The following is a 22749-nucleotide window of genomic DNA, read 5'->3' as shown; positions in this document are numbered from 1 at the left end:
ATGTCACACTACCTATCTTTACTTTCTTATAATGGTGTTAGTGTTTATCTTTTGTAATCTTTAAGCCATTGGTTGTTGTTCTTGTTATATTGTTGTTCATATTGTGGTATTTTTTCTATTTTGGTATTGAAACACCTTGTGATCTTATCATTCTTGTGTTGTTGTTGTTGGCCAAGACTTGTTGTTTTTGGCTGAGACTTGTTCTTATTATGTTCTGGGTTTCTTCTAATTTGGTGGACTATTTTGTGCCATTTTTTAGCCTTTCGTGGTTTGATTTGTATCTTTTGGTATTAGATCATGGCTTGATTTTTTTCCCAAAAGATAAATCTTGGGCTTGCTTTCTTGAAGATTAAAAAAAATGTGTTGAAAACTGAGAAATTAAAAAAAAGCAAATTTGTCCCATTTTTATGTTTGGAAAGAAATTTTTAACTTAGATCTAGGAGTCCTTTTGTGTGTTTTGTTGTTTCTAGTGTTATATTCTTCATCACTAACACTAAATGAGTCTAAATATAAGTTTGAGCTTTAATTATTGATGTTGTTGTTCTGAACATAAGTGTGTTCGTGTATTAGTGACCTTGTTGTTGTTGTGGAGTTAGATGTTGGATGTTGTTGTTGTTCTAAGATTCGGAATGTGATATTGTTTTCAATTGGTGGCCTAAGGAATATTTTGTTAAAGTTGTTGCATCCTTGGCCGTGTGTTGGTGTCCTTGTCCACATCACCTATTTACTATTCACCCATCAAATTTGAGCTCAAATTTCAGATTTCTTAGTTTATTTGCTTGTTTATTTGTTTCATTTGTTGGTTCAAATGCTAATTTACAAGCTAGTAATCTCCCACTAGATTGTAAGTTAGTTTTTGAGTCTGTTTGTTTGTGTTAGCATTTGTTATGTGCTTTTTTCTTTTTGAAATCATTGTTAGTTCTTGGCTCATGTCCTATGAGATTTGTTTTAGTTTTAAACCAAAATCTATTTCGGACAAGAGTAGTCTCACTCCTCATTCTCCTCACGGGTTCCTTAGCTGACTACAACCCTTATGGAATCCAAGTGTGAGGTAATCAAAGTGTGTGAGTGTGGTAGGGATACTTTGAGATAACTTTTTTGTTTGTCTTCATTAATGTCTTTTCCTAGGTACCATGGACAATTATACTCTCTGGGCTATCTTGAAGCTATCCTCCGTGACTGTAAAAGATGAGAAAGAGAGTGGGTATCGTACAAAGAAATTGGAAACCACATGCCCTAATCTATGCCAAAACTAATTTCTTCTTGTGATGAGAGCTTGCCAAAGGAGCAAGTGGGATACCAAGACACATTCCAAGGTGAACTTTGTAGCTCATGTTAGCTACAAAGTAAAAATACTATTTCTTACACTCCTATATATATTGAATGTTGTGATGTGACTAGTATTAGCCAAATAGATATAGTTGCAATTTTGCCAGGTATAGAAGTGCATGAATCTTTCCTTGGTGATACTCTCAGTGTGTATGATGATCAATTCACTTATAAATGTCGTTCATTACTTGAGCAGGAGTATGGTGTGCATTAAAAGTCTCAAGTTACTGATGGTGTCTATAGGGTTGATCTTGATAATGCACATAATTCTTTGAACATCTTTTATGGTAAAAGCCTTGCTATTAGTTTTTTTTCATAGAGATCATGTGTATTGAAATGTTGTGAATAATGGCATATGTCTTTTTGAGGTAGGAATTCTAGGCAATAATTCTCGATGTGCGAGTCTATGCTAACATATTTCAAGCTTTTAACTCTAAATAATTGCAAGGTATTGAGCAACTTTAGTTGTTTTTGATTAGTTTACTTTGATTTTGCAGTAAATATAGGGATGGAGGGGAATCACCAATAAAAGAAGCAAAAAGCCTAAAATTTGAAGCAAAGAAAGGACTAAGCGTGTCTGACGACATCCATGACACATTGTTAGCCTGGTGATAAGCTGCCAAGGATGCGTCAACCTTAAATAAAAGATGGAAGTTAAAGACAGTTTTGTGATAACATCCATGACACATCATCAGCCTGGTGATAAGCTGTCAAGGATGTCATCAGACTTAAATAGAAGATGGAAGTTGAAGAAATTTTTGTGATGACATCCATGACACGTCGTCAAGATGGTGATAGGCCATCATCATCATCATCCTTAAGTAGAAAGATCCAAAAATGCAGAGGAGCTGACGACATCCGTGATAAGTCGTCAGACTCCTGATAAGCCATCACTGACATCGTCGTTTATTCTGAGAAAAAGCTGAAACTTCTATTTTATTTCCTTATTTAGGGTTAACTATTTAAAGCTTTGTTTTAGGGTTTTCTAGACATAAAAAAACTTATCAATCAACATATTTTTGACAGATGATTTTTTTTTCTCTCTCTCTCTCTAAACTAAATTTTTGAGAGTTTTGTCTTGTGAATCAATTCAAGTTATACTTTTTGATCTTCATCATAGTTGTAAATTAATTTTCTCAATTATGAATTCAATTTATGTACTTGTTTCTTGCATCATGAGTGGATAAACCTTATTAACCTGAATTATGAAATCTAGGGTTAGGTTATGAAGAGGTGCTAAATACTCAAGATTCAATAGGTGCCAGGTTTTCTTGATAATTCTGAGATGTTAATTAATGCCTGTTGGTTGGAAACAGTAGGCATACCTACTTTGATTTGCTTGAGAAAGAAATCATATACAGTAGGAAGTGAACTATCAACAGGGACTCGAAATTACTTCGTTTAATAATCAGTGTTGTAACAAGGTTGATTAACCTAAGGTAAAATCTCCGCAGTAATAGTGATTCCCTAGGTCCGAGAGGATTAGGAAATTAGACGCTTAAATAGTTCGAGAGATATTTGAGCTTATAATCAATAAAGATAGCTTTTTATCCTAACCACCATGAAATCTTGAGTCACCTTTGGCATATATCATATACCGTAAGCGCTAGTGAACATAATTCTGGTTATTTCATAAAATCTTGGTTACAAACATCAAAATCAAAGTGTCAAACAATTATTTGTGAAACTTGAACCCTCATTTCAAGAGACGTTAAACTATCAGTTAATTAAACCGCAAACAACTTGAGTTCACATCATATTCCCTATTGGATTTAACCCTAACAAAGTTGGGTTTTATATTGACAATGATCGCTTACTCCCACTCAAGAGTGTAGTTTGAGCGTTATAAAAAATAGTGTCGTTACCAGGGAATAAGGTTGTAAACTGAAAGTTTTTGTGCGCTAATTGACTGTTAGTTTAGTTTCCTAGATTTACATTTATTTGTTGTTTGTGTTTATTGCAGTTTCTTTGTTGTTTATGCCAAAAACAAGAAGTTCTGTAGAACCATTATTGCCAATTAATTCAGAACCTCAGCTGATCGGGAGAATGATTGAGCAATAGGAGGCTAAAAGATTAGCCTCTTTGGCCAGGGCTCAGGTGAACATATAGAATCAGGGTCAACAAGTACGCCACCCGAACCATAATGATGAAGACTTAGGTGATGAGGAATTTCTGAATCCTCAAAACCCAAGGCGAGCTGAGTAAATTGCTGCACCAGTGCAGCAAAATTTTGACAGAAACTGTCCAGTCAGAAAAAGGTATGGTCAACAACCTATCCATTACGAGGTTGATGACGATGACGTAGCAATGGATGGAGCAAGTTCAATGGGTGCTATCATTCCTCAACCATTGGCACCTGGTGCAAAATTCAGCATAACAAGTACTATGATCCAACTCTTAAATCTGAAGGGGTTGTTTGGAGGCTTGCCTGGTGATGATCCGAACATGCACTTGGTGAACTTCATCACCATTTGCAAACCTTTTGATAATTAGGGAGTGAGTCAAAATGCAATCCAATTGACATTGTTTCCATTTTCTCTATCTAGGAGGAAATAATGTGGTTAAATGAGTTGGAGCCCGATTATATAACCAACTGGAGACAGTTGAAAGAGGCGTTCCTAGAACGGTTCTTTCCACCCTCCAGGAGGGTACAGTTGAGGGACGAAATCAGTGACTTCAGGCAGCTCCCAATTGAAGCTTTGCATTAAACTTGGGAGAGATTCAAGAAGAAGCTGGTACAATGTCCGAACCAGAACATGATAGAATTGTGCTTGATGGAGACTTTGTACAGAGCTTTTAACTCTATGACAAAGCCAATTATAGATAATGTTGCCGGTGGTTTGTTCATTGACCTCTCTTTTCTAGAGGCTTTAGACATGTTGAATAAAATGACCAAATAGAGTCAGGCCTGTCATACCAGGGATTCTGTGGTAGCGAGCCCGACTATTTCTATAGGTATGACCGAGGAGCAGCACAGAAAGGATGAAAAATGAGACTAAGACATGGCCTATTTGAAGACATAGATGGACTTGCTGAACAAGCACTTACTGTCAAGAAAGACTAAAAAAGTTAAGGCTGTAGAAAGACTAAAAAAGTTAAGGCTGTAGAGTATCACTGCACTGTTTCTACTAATACAGATGAAGAGGCAAACTATGTGAGTAATCAGGGGGGTTTCCGAGGTAATAGCCAAGGGAATCAAGGTCAAAACATTTATGACAAGCTTGATTATATATATAGAGAGCAAGGAAACTAGATAGCAATAATGATAGGAGTGGTTTGTATGTTCCTCCTGGAAGACGAGATACTACACCAACTAGCTCTGGTAAGATGTCTATGGAGGACCTGATGGAAAAATTGCTGAAAGGAGTTGAGGTTACCAACTCAAGGGTAACTACTATGAAGAGTGAATTCTCTACCCTGAGTCAGTTGGTTAGTTCACACTCCACTTTTATCAAGTATTTGGAGTAGTAGATAAGCCAACTTTCTACAACACTGAACAAAAAAAAAGTGGTACTTTACCTAGTGATACGGTTCATAATTCGTGGAATGATGTATCATGTATGGCGATTACCACTAGGAGTTGTAATATCCTACCTGGTCCTTCTGTGGGTAACCCTGTAGATGATGAGGTAATTGTTGATGAATCTAAAAAAAGTAATCCAGTGGAGTCTGAGAATATGGATAGCTCTATTGAATTTTCGAAGAAGAAAAAGGAGAAGGAAAAGGAAGTGGTGTTGAAAAATATCCCTATACCACCACCTTCCTTTCCTCAACAATTGAAGAAGAAGGCTGATGATGCAAAATTCAGCAAGTTCTTGGAAATGCTTAAGCAATTGACAATTAATATGCCATTGGTGAGGCACTTGAGCAAATTCCAGGCTACGCAAAGTTCATGAAATACCTTGTAACCAAGAAACGGAAGGTTAGCCATGAGCCAGATAACAATCTTCTCCATTGTGGCATTATCTCTACAAGGACTTTAGTGTAGAAATAGGCAGACCCGAAAGCATTTACCATCCTGTGTACTATTGGCCCCTTGAAGTTCACAAAAGCACTATGTGATCCGAGAGCCAGTATAAATTTAATGCCACTGGAGGTGTACAAAAAATTGGGTTTGGGGGATCCTACCCCAATAAATAGGCGGTTGGTAATGGCAGATAGGTCTGTGAAGAGGCTTGTGGACATACTGCATGATGTTTTGGTAAAGGTAGCTGATTTTGTTTTGCCTACTGATTTGTGGTCTTAGATTGCGAGGTGGATTTTAAAGTGCATATCATCTTAGGTAGGCCATTGCTCTTAACTAGGAAAGTGCTGGTAGACATAGAGTTGAACGAGCTAAAGTTTAGGTTCAACGACAAAGAAGCACACTTCAAAATACACCCATCCATGATTCAACCAAAAAAGATGAGTGTGTTCTCAATCATTGACGTCTTCTACTATGACGTAAAGGGGTGTCAACTGGTTGACTTGGCTAAGCCTGAGTAGTCAAGATAACCAAATCGTGTTGTGACAGTAAATTAGGCGCTATTGGGAGGTAACCCAAAGTTTTATGTTAAAGAAAGAGTTTTTATTTTTATAGTTAGGATTTAGTAGAAAGATGGTGGAAAAATAAGGAGGTCAGCAGAAAGGCCATGATGACATCCATGGTAAGCCGTCACGACTGTGATAAGCTATCATAATTGCCATTAGATAGGCCAAGATTGAGGTATTCTCTGTTTAGAGTGATGATGATCGTGATAGGCTATCACACTCGTGATAAGTCATCACAAATCATCGTCAGCCCATAACCTTAAAAGCTAAATTCTTGGCCCATTTTAAAGCAGATCCTACCCGACCTAGCTGTCAAACCTTTTTAAATTTCTGCTAGTTTTATTTATTTTTCTTTATTTTATTTCTTTCCTTAGTTAGATTATTTCCTAATCTTTTCAAAAAACTCCAAGAAAACAATTTCCCTTATGTTTGGGTTTGAACTTCACAATCAAGAAATTCTTCCTACTTCCTACTTCCTCTTGTGCGTGTCATCAAATTAAGAGCTCCCATCAGGTATATTCTAAATTTAACTCTTCTCTTCTCATGGTAAGTGTTAGATATATGATAACCCAAGTCCCCAAGATGCTTGAACTAAGTTCAACTTGGAAAGATGCTAAAATAGCACCTAGGGTTTGTTGTGCAGGCCTAAGATTTAAAAAAACAGCTCACAAATCAGAATTCAAGTGGATTTTGAGCACTAATGGGGACCAAAAATTGAGTCAAAATGAAAAGCAGGTTCTGATAAAAGATGATGACATCCATGATAGGCTATCACAATTGTGACAGCTTATCAGGAATGTCATCAATGGATAACAAGAATAAAGTGGTTTCTGTTTAGAGATGACGACATTTGTGTTAGGATATCACAATTGTAATGGCTTATTAGGAATGTCATCACAAATTGTAAAATTTTTTGAAAGTTCTGTCTAAGGTTGATGACAATTGTGATAAGATATCATAGTCATGATAGCTTATCAAGAATTGTCATCACACCTAGAACCTGAAGCATGAATAACCTGAAATGATTAATGTGTTTGTGTTTATGATCTTGTGGACTAACCAATGGTTTTTCTAATGCTACTGGAACCTTATAATGGAACCAAAAAGAAAGATCCCCATAGAACCAAAGAAAGTGACCAAAAAAAGTGTACGTCGTAAGCTCATCGATGAGGAATCGGATTACGAGGAGGAGGAACCCCTGCTCAAGAAGCAAAAAAAGAAGCAAAGTATAAAGAAACCTCCTCCACCTCCACCCATTAAAGTGGAGGATAGTGATGACACTGAATCAAAGACAACTTCTGAGCAGGAGGCATTTGAACATTCTGAATATGAATAACATGAGTCTGAACATATTGAATCTAAAAAAGAGGAACATGACGGGTCTGAGGAGTCTGAGTCTAAGGGAACAGCATCCGAATCCCCATTTACTGAACAAAAAAATGATAAAGAGTCTCCAGCTCGTGGAATACTTGTCAAATTTAAGAACCCCAAAGTTTGAGATAATGCTAGGTGGTAAATTCCCAGGGCAGAAAGCATCTTTATTGCTAGGCTCTACAGAACTAATAGAAGGAGTGCTAAGAGGCCAATTCAGGAAGAAAAGATGATTATCACTAGAAGGTTCAGTAGGTACCCTGAAGTGGAACAGAAGTTCCAAGAGTATGACTTGGGATGGACCACAAAAGGAAGAGGTTCATTTTTCCCTACACTGGTTTGGGAGTTCTATGCGAACTACCATGCTCAGTTGGAAAACATGTGTAGGCCAGGTGAAAGAGTAGCAGACTGGCCCCTGTTGGATAGAGTGTAGACGAGGGGCATAAGGGTTGATGTCTCAATCAGAACCATCAGCAGGTTCTTGCATGGTCCTAACTTTACTCCTCGGTCCACCGCACCATCAGTCTTTGCTCAGATTAGGAACTGGGAAAAACAACGTACCTAGTTGGCCAACATCATAGCTGACGGAGATCCAGCATGGGTAATAAACCCAAATGAAAGAATCTGCAAGTCCTCTTTGATTCAAGAGGCAAAGTTTTGGTGGGGTATAGTGCGTGTCTGACTGATGCCCACCGATGGAGACAACATTCTGGGTGATGATCGAGCTATTCTAGTAGAGAGCATGGTGTAGAACCTTACCCTAAATTTTGGAGAAATCAGTACGGATGAGATGAAGATTAGGATGTCGAGGACCAATACTGCTTATCCTTTTCCTTGTCTTATCATAGAGTTATGCCGATCTGCTAATGTGCCAAAGATTGTAGGAATTGATGATGATGTTCCTGCCCAAGAGACTCACAACCCCATACAGTTTGATGAGAATTAGCCAGGATTGAAACTTGATAGAGGTGAAGAGGTAGCAGCAGACCCTCAAGTTACAGATGCAGGAGCAGCACCTCAGGTGAAAGTGAAAGATTCAGAGACTGGGCAACCAACTTCCTCAGCACAGAAAGGTTCAGTGCCTGAAGGGGTGCCAAACCCCTCAGTTTCTACAGCAGCAGCAGGGTTTGGATTTCATCCAGTTGAGATTAGAAAAGTGGCTAAGAAATACAAATGATGTGAGGCACAACTACATGCTTTTGCTAAACAATTTGCTACTGCAGTGGACAAGAGAATCAACGCTGCCCTTGAGCCTTTTGTGACTATGCCTGAGTGGGTTGCAGATTTGGAGAACCGATTTGATGCACGGGCAAGAGAAATAACAAGATCTGATGTTGCTAAATTTAGAGAGGCATTAAATAAGGTAAAGACAGATGTTGGGGTGTTGTAGCAGCACCAGTTTATGATGCCAATAGGTCCAGCCATGAACAAATCTGAGAAAGACATCCCAATGCTTGACCTCACTAATGATTCCCCAAAGAAAAAGAAGAAAAAGGGGGAAAAGAAGGTAAAGGATAAAAAAGAAAGGCCCGATAGTGATAAAGATCAAAAAGAAGAGTAGAGGGCAAAAAACAAGAAGGATAAGAAGGAGCTAAAAAGGGTAAAAATTGAGTCCTTAGTTGATAATGAGAAATGGGAGGCATCCATCTGAGCTAGGGCTACAGGTGCCTCATCTAGTAGGGCTCCAGCTACTACAAAGCTAGATGCTCCCATTGGAGAGAAGATAGCAGATGTGCAGTAGTAGGGTCAGAGACCCAGGATCCATGTGCTTAATTTCTTTTAGGTATACCCTGACCATAAAAGCAGTTTATTTTTTATTTTAGGTTGAGGGTATAGGGTAGGTTTTTATAGTAGCATATTTTCTAGATAATTAGGAGTAATACAATTACTTGAGGCAGTTAGCTTATTTTGTGATTTTTAAGTACCTCTCCAGTGGTATGATATATTGTATACTGTGTGAATTTCATCCATTTGTGACCACTGTGCATCTTTTTATAGCATTAGTCTAGCAGCTAAATAACCTTTGTTAAACAAGTACATGAACCGAATACTTGTGTGCCATGTGTGTGTAAGGTTTTTCTCAGTTCCCGTTGTGTGTTGAATCTAGAACTTGCCTGATTAGTCTTGCCATGTTCATAGGATAGGAGTTAGGAAAGGATCATAGGTCGTGTTTGATTTTAGCCTATTTTAGCCTCAATGACCTTCCCAATATGAAGAATATCTCTTGATCCCATTTTTAGCCAAATTAGCCTATTTGTTTCTTCGACACCTCTCACTTTCCCATTCACATCATAGTGAACCTATTTTGGCCCTAGTCCTTTTTGGAAACTATGCACCTTGAATTAGGCAAACATCCTAAGTTGAGGGTCGCTATCATAGGGGTGCATGATGCAAAATGAGTATGAAGAGAGGAACAATAAGAGAAATGAATAAAACATTTGGGTGCGGTGAAAAAGGAATAAGAAAAAGAGAAAGCTATGTAAAAGATGATAAAAAGATAATCAGATTAGTGAAAAGGCTGCATCCAACTTGAACATGTATGATCAACAAAAGAGAGGAAGTAAAGAAGGTTAATAGTTGAAACCCCGAGAGTTTAGTGTAGTGTCAAGGAGGCGTAGTCACTCTAAAATACCCATGAATATCATACTAGGCCCTAGCCTATGCTACAAGCTTTAGAAAAGCCCTATAGTGATCCTAACTGACCTGTTTGAAGACTTGGGTACTGACTATAAGGGCAAGCCTATTGCATTTGACATGAAATATTTGGAACTTCATTTATCCCTGTGTTTATACATATGAATTCTGATATGAGTGAAAAAAGGATTTCTTTATTGTAAGGGAACACTAGGTATGTTGCTAATCACAGACTTACTCGGATAGTGTGATTTAGGTATAAGATTGGCTGTTATTGCTGAGTTTTTGCCATATCTTGATCCTTGTGAGTTTCATGGTTGGTTTCAATGAAAGAAATAGTTGCTCTTAATTTGACTGATCTTGGAGATGGTAAATGTAGTCTGAACTGATATGAGTAGTTAGCTGCCAAATTGTACTGTGTATACTCTAAGTTACGTTATAGTAGCTTGAGGACAAACAATTGTTTAAGTTGAGGGTGTTGATGTGTGAGCTTATGCTAACACATTTGAAGCTTTTAACTCTAAATAATTGCAAGGTCTTGAACAACTTTAGTTGTTTTTGATTAGTTTACTTTGATTTTATAGTAAATATAGAGATGAAGGGAAATGAATCACTAATAAAGGAAGCAAAAAGCCTAAAATCTAAATCAAATAAAGGACTAAGTGTGGCTGACGACATCCATAACACATTGTCATCCTAGTGTTAAGCTATCAAGGATGCCGTTATCCTTAAATAGAAGATGGAAGTTAAAGACAATTTTGTGATGACATCTATGACACGTCGTCAGCCTGGTGATAAGCTGTCACGGACATCGTCAGACTTAAACAGAAGATGGACGTTGAAGAAAGTTTTATGACGACATCCATGACACGTCGTCAAGATGGTGATAGGCCATCATCATCATCATCAGCCTTAAGCAGCAAGAGCCAAAAATACAGAGGAGCTGAAAACATTTGTGCTAAGCCGTCAGACTGATAAATCATCAGACTCCTGATAAGCCATCACTAACGTCGTTGTTTATTTTGAGAAAAATCTGAAACTTCTATTTTGTTTCCTTATTTAGGGTTAACTATTTAAAGCCTTGTTTTAGGGTTTTCTAGACATAAAAAAAACTTATCAATCAACATATTTTGGATAGATAATTTTTTTTCTCTCTCTCTCTAGACTAATTTTTTGGGAGTTTTGTCTTATGAATCAATTCAAGTTATACTTTTTGATCTTCATCATCGTTGTAAGCTAATCTTCTCAATTTTGAATTCAATTTTTGTACTTTTTTGTCGTATCATGAGTGGCTAAACCTCATTAACCTGAATTATGGGATCTAGGGTTAGGTCATGAAAAGGTGCTAAATACTCAAGATTCAATAGGTGTCAGGATTTCTTGATAATTCTGAGATATTAATTAAAGTCTGTTGGTCGCAAAAGTAGGCATACCTACTTTGATTTGCTTGAGAAATAAATCACAAATAGTAGGAAGTAAATTATCAACAGGGACTCGAAAATACTTCATTTAATAATTAGTGCTGTAACAAGGTTGATTAACCTGAGGTAAAATCTTGGCAATAATAGCAATTCCCTAATCCGAGAGGATTAGTAAATTAGATGCTTAAATAGGTCGAGAGACATTTTAGAATATAATCGATAAGATAGCTTGTTATCCTAACCACCGTGAGAATATTGAGTCACCTTTGGCATCTATCTTTTACCATAAGCACTAGTGAACATTAATCTGGTTATTTCATAAAATCTTGGTTACAAACATCAAAATCAAAGTGTCAAACAATTATTTGTGAAACTTAAACCCCCATTTCAGGAGACGTTAAAATATTAGTGAATTAAATGTAAAAAACTTGAGTTCATATAATATTCTCTGTGGGATTCGATCCCAACATAGTTGGGTTTTATATTGACAACGATCGCTTACACCCATTCAAGAGTGTAGTTTTAGTGTTATGAATTCTCTACTCTTGAATTTTAGTCCTCTCTCAAATAAAAATGTCTTGTGTGGTTGTGAGAATGACACTCTAGTGGAAGGAAATAGTAGCCTCGCCTTGGGTCCTTGGCTACTCCTACCCTTTGATCTCGGTGTCATCTTATGGTGTAGAAGGAGTAGTCTCGGCTTATGTCCATTATTTCATGGTATTTATCCTAACCATTTCCTTTGTAATATTTGTACTAATCTTTTCATGCCTAAAAAATGGATTCGTGGTTGTACTTCAAGTGTGTACCACCTTGGCATGATGATAATTGTTGCACTAACCCTAAGCCTCATGTGATAAGGATATGTGATTGTTTGTCTTCTCTTGGTTTTGCAAGATATGGGTTCGAGGTCGAATCTTTTTCCAAGAAGGGAGGATGATACGGGAAGGATCACGAATATGGATGCATGTGAGATATATTGAACCCGAGACTTGGAGTGTACAAGTGAAGTCCAAAGGAGGACCTAAAAGCACCCCAAAACCGTCCATACAATACACTCTAAGGGTGCCTATTTGAAATATTTCATTAAGGGGTCTTTTTGGACATGTCACATCTTCTTTTGTAATATCCTATACATGGAACATTTTAGGGTTTTAGTAATTAGATTTGGATGATATTGTAAGTTGTATAACACTTAAAATGCACTCTCTCTAGTGTGAGGAGAGGCAAAACCAAAATTAGGGAACCTATAAGTATAGAATCACTTGTGTTGTGTTCTTGGCTAAGAAACATAGGTGCTTGGGGAGATTGACATCCCACTTGTGTCCACGTAAGAGTGTCGGTGTTTTTACTACATGTTTTAACGGTTTTGGTGTTTGATACATACCTTAGTTCTTAATTTTTCTAATAATCTATGTCACACTACCTATTTTTACTTTCTTGTAATCTTGTTAGTGTTTGTCTTTCGTAATCTTTAAGCCATTTGTTGTTTTTATCATATTGTTGTTGTTCTTGTCATATTGTTATTCATCTTGTGGTGGTGTTTCTGTTTTGGTGTTGAAACACCTTGTTGTTTTTCATTCTTATGTTGTTGTTGTTGACTAAGATTTGTTATTATTGTGTTCTCGATTTCTTCTTGTCTGGTGGAGAACTGTTTTGTTCCATTTTTGTGCCTTTCATGGTTTTATTTGTATCTATGTAACTATACCAAAATCAATATTTCAAACTCAATGGAACAGTCACAATCTCTATCTAAGGTCGTTTCGACCAAATGTGGGTCCCACACTCAATTTCCAATTTCTTGACTTTCAGTTAGCTTGGCAAATCGACATTGGTAGAAGGGTCATCTTGATTCTAGGCTAGCTGGATCACCTCCTTTGACATAGACTTAGTTCTCTGAGATCTTCTTAGAGAAGTATATGCCTCATAGTTTTAAAGATGGTTTGAAGGATCAGTTCTCGAGGTTAGAGCAGGGCTCTATGACTGTTGTGGACTATGAGGCTCATTTTCATGAGTTAGCTAAGAATGATACTTCTATTATCACTACTGAGCATGAGAGGTTCATTGCTTTGTTTGGAGTTTAAGACTTGCCCTTCGTATGTCTGCATAAATTTTGGTTGTTGTGGGTAGGTATTTTCCAGAGGTATCAAATGATGCTCAAGTTTTTTACATGATACATTGTGAGGTCCAAGGAGTCAGTGATATGAGGCCATGATATGTAAGCAATTTTAGTGGGAGCTGTAGTGATTGATGATTCAGAGGTAGTGTTTCTCAAGGTAGGTCATCATGAAAATGCCTTTCATATTGGATGTTGCCTAGCCTCCTGGTTACTCTCACTGGCATTCCTCCATGCCCTTCAACCTCCCCGTCTATTTGGTATCAGAGCCATCCTCACTCCAGGAGGTCGGGAGAAAGCAAGAGTTTGAATCACCCCCTGCTGATTGCAAACACGTGAACCAGTTTTACATTTTTTAGTTTCACTTGTCTTAGCTACTACTCTTAGACATGTCCTTAGTTTTCGCTCCCAAGTTTTACTACTCATTTCCAGTACATATTTGAGTCATAGTTTCATTTCCATTATCAGAGTTAGTGTTTTCTAGTTATTGTACTTTGTATCTTGTACATAATCGAGTCGTAGTTACTAATATTAGTTTTTAGAACAAATATAGAGTCTTATTGTTCACAAATACACAAAAATATTTTCATTTTATTGAGTCTTTCCCTTAGAGCCTTAGAACAAATACATCGAGTCTTTATAGTCCAGAAAATACAAAAATATGTCTTTCTCTGAGTCTTCTTCTTTAAGTATGTCCAATTCTTGTAAATCTCTAGATCGGGTAAACATGTCTCTTACCAAAACTCTATCATGTAAATATGATTACCTATACGAAGTAGATGTGCTACCACCAGAATAGAAGATATCTTCAACACATCCACCTCTCCTAAACCCTTACTCTGCCTTTGCAAAGAAGGCATGTTACCCATGGTTGTAGATCTGTTCTTTGGTGTAACAAAGACCGAAAGGAGTTAAAAAGTATGTTGCTTCCTCAAAACTATAATAACATCCTATTCTTGCAACTCAGGAGGAATAGTTCATCACTCTATAGATGCCGGGAGATTTTCTACGACAGTGGAGAAACCAATGCTTCACCTATATCCATTTTGGTACTGTTAGGGTTGCGTTGTCATATCACGAAAGAAAAGGCCAACCAGCAGTGGCACGCCTTTCACTTATTGATACTACGTACAACGAATACCAATATGCCAACTTAGGGACTTCAGAAATCACACTGAACGCCAGGACAGTCTTTGTCACCATATTCCCCAACTTTAACATGACCCTTTCTGATCTGTATCTGACAGAGGCGTTGAAGATCCAGGTCCGGATTCTTAGAGCTCCACAAGTCAGAGATTCCATCCAGGAAACTCTCTACTACTAGGTGGCTTGGCGAGTTCAGAATCATGCTATGGATCTTTCCTTCCAAGTGGCAATGATGTTTTTCTCTTGAACATAGATGCCACTAATGGAACCACTGAGTGTATTCAAATCCCAAGGAAAATCCCCAGAGATGAACTTGTCAAAGTACTCCTGGACTCATGGGTCACAATCTACAAAAAATTAAGAGACCATCCACAACCTCCCTTATCTACGGAACCAACCTTTGTTAGAAGAAGTGACAATACTGTCATGATCAATTTCAACCACTCACATGTAAAAAAGCTTCCCAAAACCACTTTCTCGATCTATATGTACCAATATTCCAATGACCTTCCACTGGTAGATGACCCAAAGTTCGTATGCTGGTTCCTAAACAGTTGTATGGAAGAGCATGATTGGATACACTACTTCAATCATGATGGCCAATATAATGTGCCACAAATGTTCTTTCTATGGAAACTATCCATGGAAGTCAAATTGCAGATGCTACCTATGCCAAGGAGCTACCTCACCCTCTCCACCACCACCACCAGATAAAACTACGAGAACAAAAAAAATAGCCTGCAATAAAATTATTCACGATGTCTCACTCTGGCGTAGGTTACTCAAATGATTTCCCACCAAACAAACCCTTCAAAAAGGATAACATGAGCCACACTCCAAAAATACTAGCCAAAACTTTTATCCTGCCATCCGAAGAGAAGATGCCCCTCAGCGAAACCAAAGAAACACTCAACTGGCAATCAAAAAATGTCATATGCCAAAATAGAGTGCTCTCCAAAATCAACGAAGTCGTGAAGAATGTTGCTCACTTTTATAATAAGTTGGAAAGTAAGGTTGAAGGAATGAACAAGAGAGAGGAACAAGCATCCACTCAACATGACAGACTTATCCGCCAGTTAGAACTCAAGATCCAATCTATGTAGTATGATATATGTCCGCCAGGCATTTTATTGTCTCATTTCTTGTACAAGAAGCATAAGGAAATGGCTTCTTTGAAAGAACAAATCCAGCAGCTGAAACAAGATAGCTCACCACCAAACCCAACCTTATTCCCTATGTCGCCATATACCTACTCTCCACCAAAAATGAGCCATATCTTTCCCACTTCTATTACAGGATCCCATATGCCAATATCCCCATGTTCTCAAGATAAAAAGGATTTTGATATTGTTAAGAAAGTATGGGAAAGGAAATATGCCATTTCTGCTAAAAGGAAAGCCAGTGAAGCTCAGAAGAAGTCTAAGAGGAAAATGGAATCCAACACATACAAAGGGACCATGATGATCTCAAACCATGACATCACCCTCCAAGAGGTCAATCTCATAAGTAACAAGCCAGAAGTGCCATATGAAGATAAAGAATGGAATGCCTTGTTGACTGATGGTTTTCTTAATCACAAGTGATTGCCGTTCCATCGTGATGCAGACCATCTCATCTCGAATCTGTATGGCTTGAACATCGATGATAATGCCGTTCCAGATCCACAAGCCATGATAGTCCTTGGTCCAGTTGAAGAATCTATGAAGTGCAATGAACAAATCCAGGATGCTAATCCCATTAGGACTTCTTCAAGTGAAGAAGATTCCTCTAATGCAGAGGCATATTTAGACACCGACGATAACTTTCCAGTTTATAGATACATGGAAGACAGTGAGAAGTCTATCAATTCACGAGAATATGTTGAAGACACTCTTGAATCCTCAATTAAAACTCCAGAAGAAGACAATCCACCAATATACATGAACTACTCCAAGGAACTAGAGGTATTTGAAGTTGTCGACGACCAAGATGGGATGATGGATGATCCAATCCCCAAAAGAAGGACAGATCTAGGTAAACCGATAAGAAAAACTGTGGGAATCAGATTTCACAACTTCACTCTTAATGACATCAAGATTTTAGCATGGGCCCAGTAGATCCAGGACTTCTACACTCGGATGGTGATTAAAAATCTGGCTAAGAGGGAGAAATACATGATACTCTAGAAATTCACATCCAGATTCTCTGGCATACTCAGAGATTGGTGGAACCCTCTTGAGATTTCTGATAAGAAAACCATCTAATATACCAGGACATTGCCTTCAACATCAACATCCTGTATGAGGTATTCTGCAGAGATGTAGGCTAGATACAAGAGAAGCTCTAATGATAGATCTTCGAGATGAAGTGCCTATCGTTCGATAGAAAATCATCGATATCTACTTCTAAAAGATTGTGAAGATCTATATATCATTACTGCCAAAGATACTAGCAGGCCACACGATGATGATTATAGAGAAGTTCAAGTCAATAACCAGCCCACAGATAGGATATATCCGATAGGCCATCTTCCAGGCTCTGGATAGCATGTGTAAAAAGAGAATTGCACTAAAGTAGATCATCCAAAAAAATCCATCCCCCGACAAATCCTATATCAAGGACAACCTCATCGCCATGTCTGACTACTCCGGCTCTCGCTACAAGACAAGATCATCAAAATAGTTGTTGTTTAAGAGGTTCAAACTTCTAAGGCCTCCTAATGACAGGAGCAGGGTTATCCAGCAAACCAGGTATTTCATATGAAGGAACCCAACGAACTACAAGAAGAAGAATGATGGTGTATTCATCTGCAAAAAGCCTAGCCACTTTGCCAGTAACTGTCCTCAGGTAAAGAAGTCGAAGGACACTGGCCACCTCTTTGAGGAGATTGGTGATCATGGAAGAATCTATCTTAGCACAGAGGACAACCTTGAATTGGTCTTCTCACTGGAAGAAGTACCAATGAAGGACACCCTCTTCTCCATTGACGTATAAGAAAAATCAGGCAACATCTATGCCGATGATCTTTACCTAATATCCAGCAATAGAGAAGACAACCAGCACAAGGCCAGTCAAATCCGCATGCTTAATACAATGACATTACTATCTTTTGGCTAGAAGACTACTCCCCAGATCTATTTAACCTATATATGGATCCCTTTGATCTAGCTATCCATCGAGAAAGAAGAACCTTCTACGAGCTTCAAGTGTTCAAAAAGTATGGCAAATCCATCTTGAATCCATTCGGAGTACACTTGGAATATCCCTTCTGCCATATGTTCATTGTGCTGGCCAATGACTTCCCACAAGAACTCTTATGGTTAGTCGAGTATTAGTGCCACTAGTACTATATTCTGATGGAGTTCAAGTGTGATGACTTTCAGAATTTTGATTGAGTTCTACCAACTCTGAAGAGTTTCATGCTAGGGTTCAAGCCACAAGGATACTGGATTCGATGCTTTAAGGATTCCTATAATGCAATGGTCTACTTGCTCCATCTCCTAATAGGAATCACAGCCCACGACGTCCTAACTCTATAAGAAATTCTACTCATTTGGAAATTTCTTATGTCCATACTCTTCTTTTAAGATGAATACTATGAAGCTCAGTGCTTTATTTTCCAGTAGAACAGATATATTCCAAAATAAATTTGTCCAAAGAAATGGGAAAAATAGAACTACGCTAACGATGGTAATCCTCACTAGGATAAGATCTGATGAGAGACCAAAGAATATCAGCCACAGTACAAAATCACGACAGATAAAGTCATAAACTCCATCAAGAACATAAGGCTGAAAGCTCCTCGACAGGAATGTGAAGATTTATCATCCAGCAGAAGAATCTACTTCACCAGGTCTATGAAGAGAAGATTAGAAGGCAAAGAGAGCCTCAGGTAGAAGCACAGAGTTGATTGGTGGATGGAAGAAGGATACACGAGCTTACCTCCTCCAGAACCATCTAACACTATTGCTTGAGAGACGACATCAGATAATATATGCCAGAAAGTTACCATCTATAGTGAGTTACCCTTTACAGTGGATTACCCTATCCAGTGGGTTACCCTTTCCAATGGGTTACCCTCCTCTCCAAGGAATCTAATAGAGCCCAAGCGCATATACAAGTGTACTTCGTCTTATCAAGTAGTAAAGTGGCCTTCAAGAAGCAAAGTATAGATCCCACAGAGACCTGATTCGACAATAATTCTCTTTTAGTTCATAATTTAGATTTAGTTGGTGAAAACATAACCAAAAAGAGAGTTTGGAATTTTTAGATTGTAGAAAAGTAAATAATGCAGAAATTAAAGATCTTAAAATAATCAATTGGAGAAAGCCTAAGGTTAATGAACTTTTGACAATCATACTATGTTATTGAATTTCATCTGTTAACTTGCTTATCTTGGTTGTTGATTCATAGGGTTAATGGTATGATTATGGTTTCCCAACCTCTAATTCTTTACCTAAGTTGAACCTTACAACTACATCATTGAGCGGGGATGTAATAGTCCACTTAAGTGGATTAATCTATCATCCTGCATGTGAATCAAGTTCATCTCCTAAGTACATCCCCATCCTAGGTGCTAAGTTCAATTCTTTATTTCATAAAAGAATAAAAACACAAACTTTGTTCATCTCCTAATTCTGTCCCCTATTCCCTCTCCTGAGATCAAAAGATAGACAATTGATATATTCTAAGGGTCACGAATCCTTAAAATAGTTAAATCAGATATGAACACACAACCAATAATGATGAGCAAAATTAATGAACTTAATTAAAAAAGAAAGTAATCATGTCTTTGGCTTTAACATCGAAAAAGGGCGTTTAGCCATGCATAGTCATAATCGTAATCATAAATATGTAATTAACGACTAAAAACATTAATCAACTAAATAAAAATAATAAAAACCTAATGAAGAAGTTGTAGAAACCCTTTTCTCTCCAAATTTTGCTAAAATATGTGTAAAAACATAATACAACATGTATTTATAGTATATGAGTAAGACCATTCTGTGTTGGACAAGAAAACCTTCAGCTATTGAGACCGAGACTAGGTAGGGCGTAGCCCTGGGTAGAGCCCCACTCCAGGTGCGGCGTGGACATGGTTAGAGTGCCACTCCAGGAAAGGCTGCGACTCCAAATCACCCTAAGCCTATGGAATTTGCTTTCCGAATTTTGCTTAAGTGTTGAGTCTCCCCTCTTGGTCCCTTGTCTTGTTGCGTCTTTCCCATGAATTCCAAGCCTTATAAACATCAAAATATCATCATATTCAGCTCAAAAATCCTCTTACATAATCACACCACATGAATTAGGAGAGAAACACAACACAATACTCATAATGACGAATCAAATAAGAGCTAAGCTAAACTAGTTCGCATTGATCTTTCACTTATTGTTCCAGCTGTACACTCACTCAAATTGAACTTTTCTCAATACCAAAAAGTTATTCCACTCATAATCACATATGTGAACTATAAGGAACACTTTAAACACAATACAATCAAACGGAATCAACTAGCCAAGCACCTAACTCAAGCTAGTAACACTAGTTTTCTGGGTTGAATTCTAATTGAAACTTTTTGGTACAAAATTGTTTGGAATTCACTTTGAGCATTGTAAACACATGCTTTAGTACTTTGATACATATTTATCTAATTATCAACCCATATAGCATATGAATAATCCTCAATACAAGGCTAAAGAGGCTCGAATAGTGATGGTAGAATGCATAAATACACCCAACATCACCACCCCATACTAAAAGCCTTGTTCATCCTCGAAAAAATCTTTACTATAAACCTCATAAGCTGGAGATTTTAAACTTCTACTACATGCATGACACTTAAGCTAGTACTACAATGATATGTTACAATCATAATTGAAAGCTTATGAATACTACTCCAAAACATCCTAGCCTCAAGAATTGACTCACCTAGTTGGCAAACTCATGCTTATCATTCAATCAAGGTCATCATACAAATCACCGACATTCATCAAATATGTGCCCTCACCATAAGAGAGTTACTCATAATCACTCACAATTAAGCAATTCGTAACATGATGGGTATAAAAATCAAATTACGCTCATTCTCATAAGGAATTGACAAGTTACACACAATGAACCATAGGCTTTCCCTTAGTGTAATGCTCCAATAATATTAGAATGTAAAGGTTAGGATCAATTAGGACTTTTTGGGGTTGTAATGTAGGCTAATGGATGTCATTATCTTTATAGATGACATACTAGTGTATTCCAAGAGTGAGGAGGAGAATGCAGACTATTTGACAATAGAACTGCTGACCCACAAGGATCGTTAATTATATGCGAAGTTTGGTAAATGTGAATTTTGGTTATAATCTATTACCTTTATGGGGAATGTCATTTAAGGGGCCAGTATTCATATAGATCCTCTGAAGACTAATGCAGTGAAGCACTATCCTAGACCTATCACTCTATATGATATTAGGAGCTTTTTAGGTTTGGCCGGGTATTATAGAAGATTCGTTGAAAGGTTCTCCTCTATAGCCACACTATTGACTAAGATATCCCATAAGAAAGTGAGTTTATATAGTCGGATAAGTGTGAATACTTTTAAAGAGTTAAAGGATAGATTGACTTCGGCACCAATGTTAGCCCTATCAAAGGTGTTAGATGGATTCGTTGAGCATTGTCATGCTTATAGAGTTACACTAAGTTGTGTGTTGATGAAATATGGGAGAGTGATATTCTATGCCTCTAGGAAACTTATAGATCACAAAAATAATTACCTAACTCATGACTTGGATTTAGCAGTTGTGCTATTTTCGTTGAAAAATTAGAGGCATTACCTCTATGGGGTGAATATTGGTATTTCACTAACCACAAAAGTCTTCAGTATGTAATCTTTTAGTAGGAGCTGAATCTTCATTAGATAAGGTGGTTGGAGTTATTGAAAGATAATGACATTAGGGTTCTAGTCACGACTTAACTTCTCAGGTCATCATAGCACCTACCATAACCCACCAGTAGGCATGCAGGCCTGTAGTACAAAACGACTAGAAATAGACTAATCAATAATATAAGAAAAAGAATGCAAAATATATGAAATAAAGATCAATACATAGAAGAATCACAAAATATGGTGGTATCATTACAATAGCTTCTAATATAAAAGGAGTACAAAAGTGAAATATCAAGAGAAAATACACTGATATAACTTATTTCTGAATACAACTTAGAGACAAGTGTAATACATACGGGAGAGATAAGCAATACTCTAAACACCTGGAGCTCACTCTAAGTCTCTGAACCAGGGCTTCTCCGCATGCTGAACACATCAATGATTATGACCCTACTACCATCTATAGGCAGAAAAAGTATTGTATGAGTACCAAACAAATGGTACTCAGTAGGCTACTGCCAACTGAGCTCCAAAGATAAAGCTGATATATAAAACATATAAACATAATGGAAACTACACCCAAGGGTCCAAAAATCATACAACATGTCAATAAGATAAAAAGATAGAACTATTCTATTCATGTCCAAGAGTCTAACATAATAATACTAAGGAAGTCTCATGGTGAACTATTCTATTGCAGCTATATCCAATACACGTCAATGCTATACCATATATCCTAGGTGAATATCCAAATAATGAGCGAAAGAAATATATATAGTAATATGCAAGGCAAAGAAACGACTATACAATATGAACAACAAATGATGGGATATGCGGTAGTATCATAGCTTCATATAGCCTAATATAATTATACATATAAGAACATAAGGTCATTGCGAAGCATAATCGATATCATGATATTCACATTCTTAGACATCAATAAATTACTATCAAGATTTAAATACTATCATACTCGGGGTTCCTAATCCACATGGCTAGACATGAAATAATGGTGGAAAATAATTCAATCATAAGATAGGAGAGGCTAAAGATGTACCTCAAATCCTGATACCGGATCAATGACCAATCTGTCATAAGCTAGCCTTAATAATAATCATAAAAATATAAATAACAACATGAATAACAGAGTGAATAACTGGCTACTTCAGAAAACTAAATTCCAAAATGAGCCTATACATACCCCCACTGCCCCAGGATAGGAAGGTTCAACACATATATAACAAAACAAGGCATATTTTTCACCCATATTTATGAAACCATTCCATACCTGCTGATAAATATAGGTGCATACTATTGATAGGAAATACATATGAAGGAATAAATAAAAAGT

The sequence above is a fragment of the Capsicum annuum genome, chromosome 10 (genome assembly GCF_002878395.1).
Source record: "Capsicum annuum cultivar UCD-10X-F1 chromosome 10, UCD10Xv1.1, whole genome shotgun sequence".
NCBI lineage: Eukaryota > Viridiplantae > Streptophyta > Magnoliopsida > Solanales > Solanaceae > Capsicum > Capsicum annuum.
Note: the sequence above shows the minus strand (reverse complement) of the source record.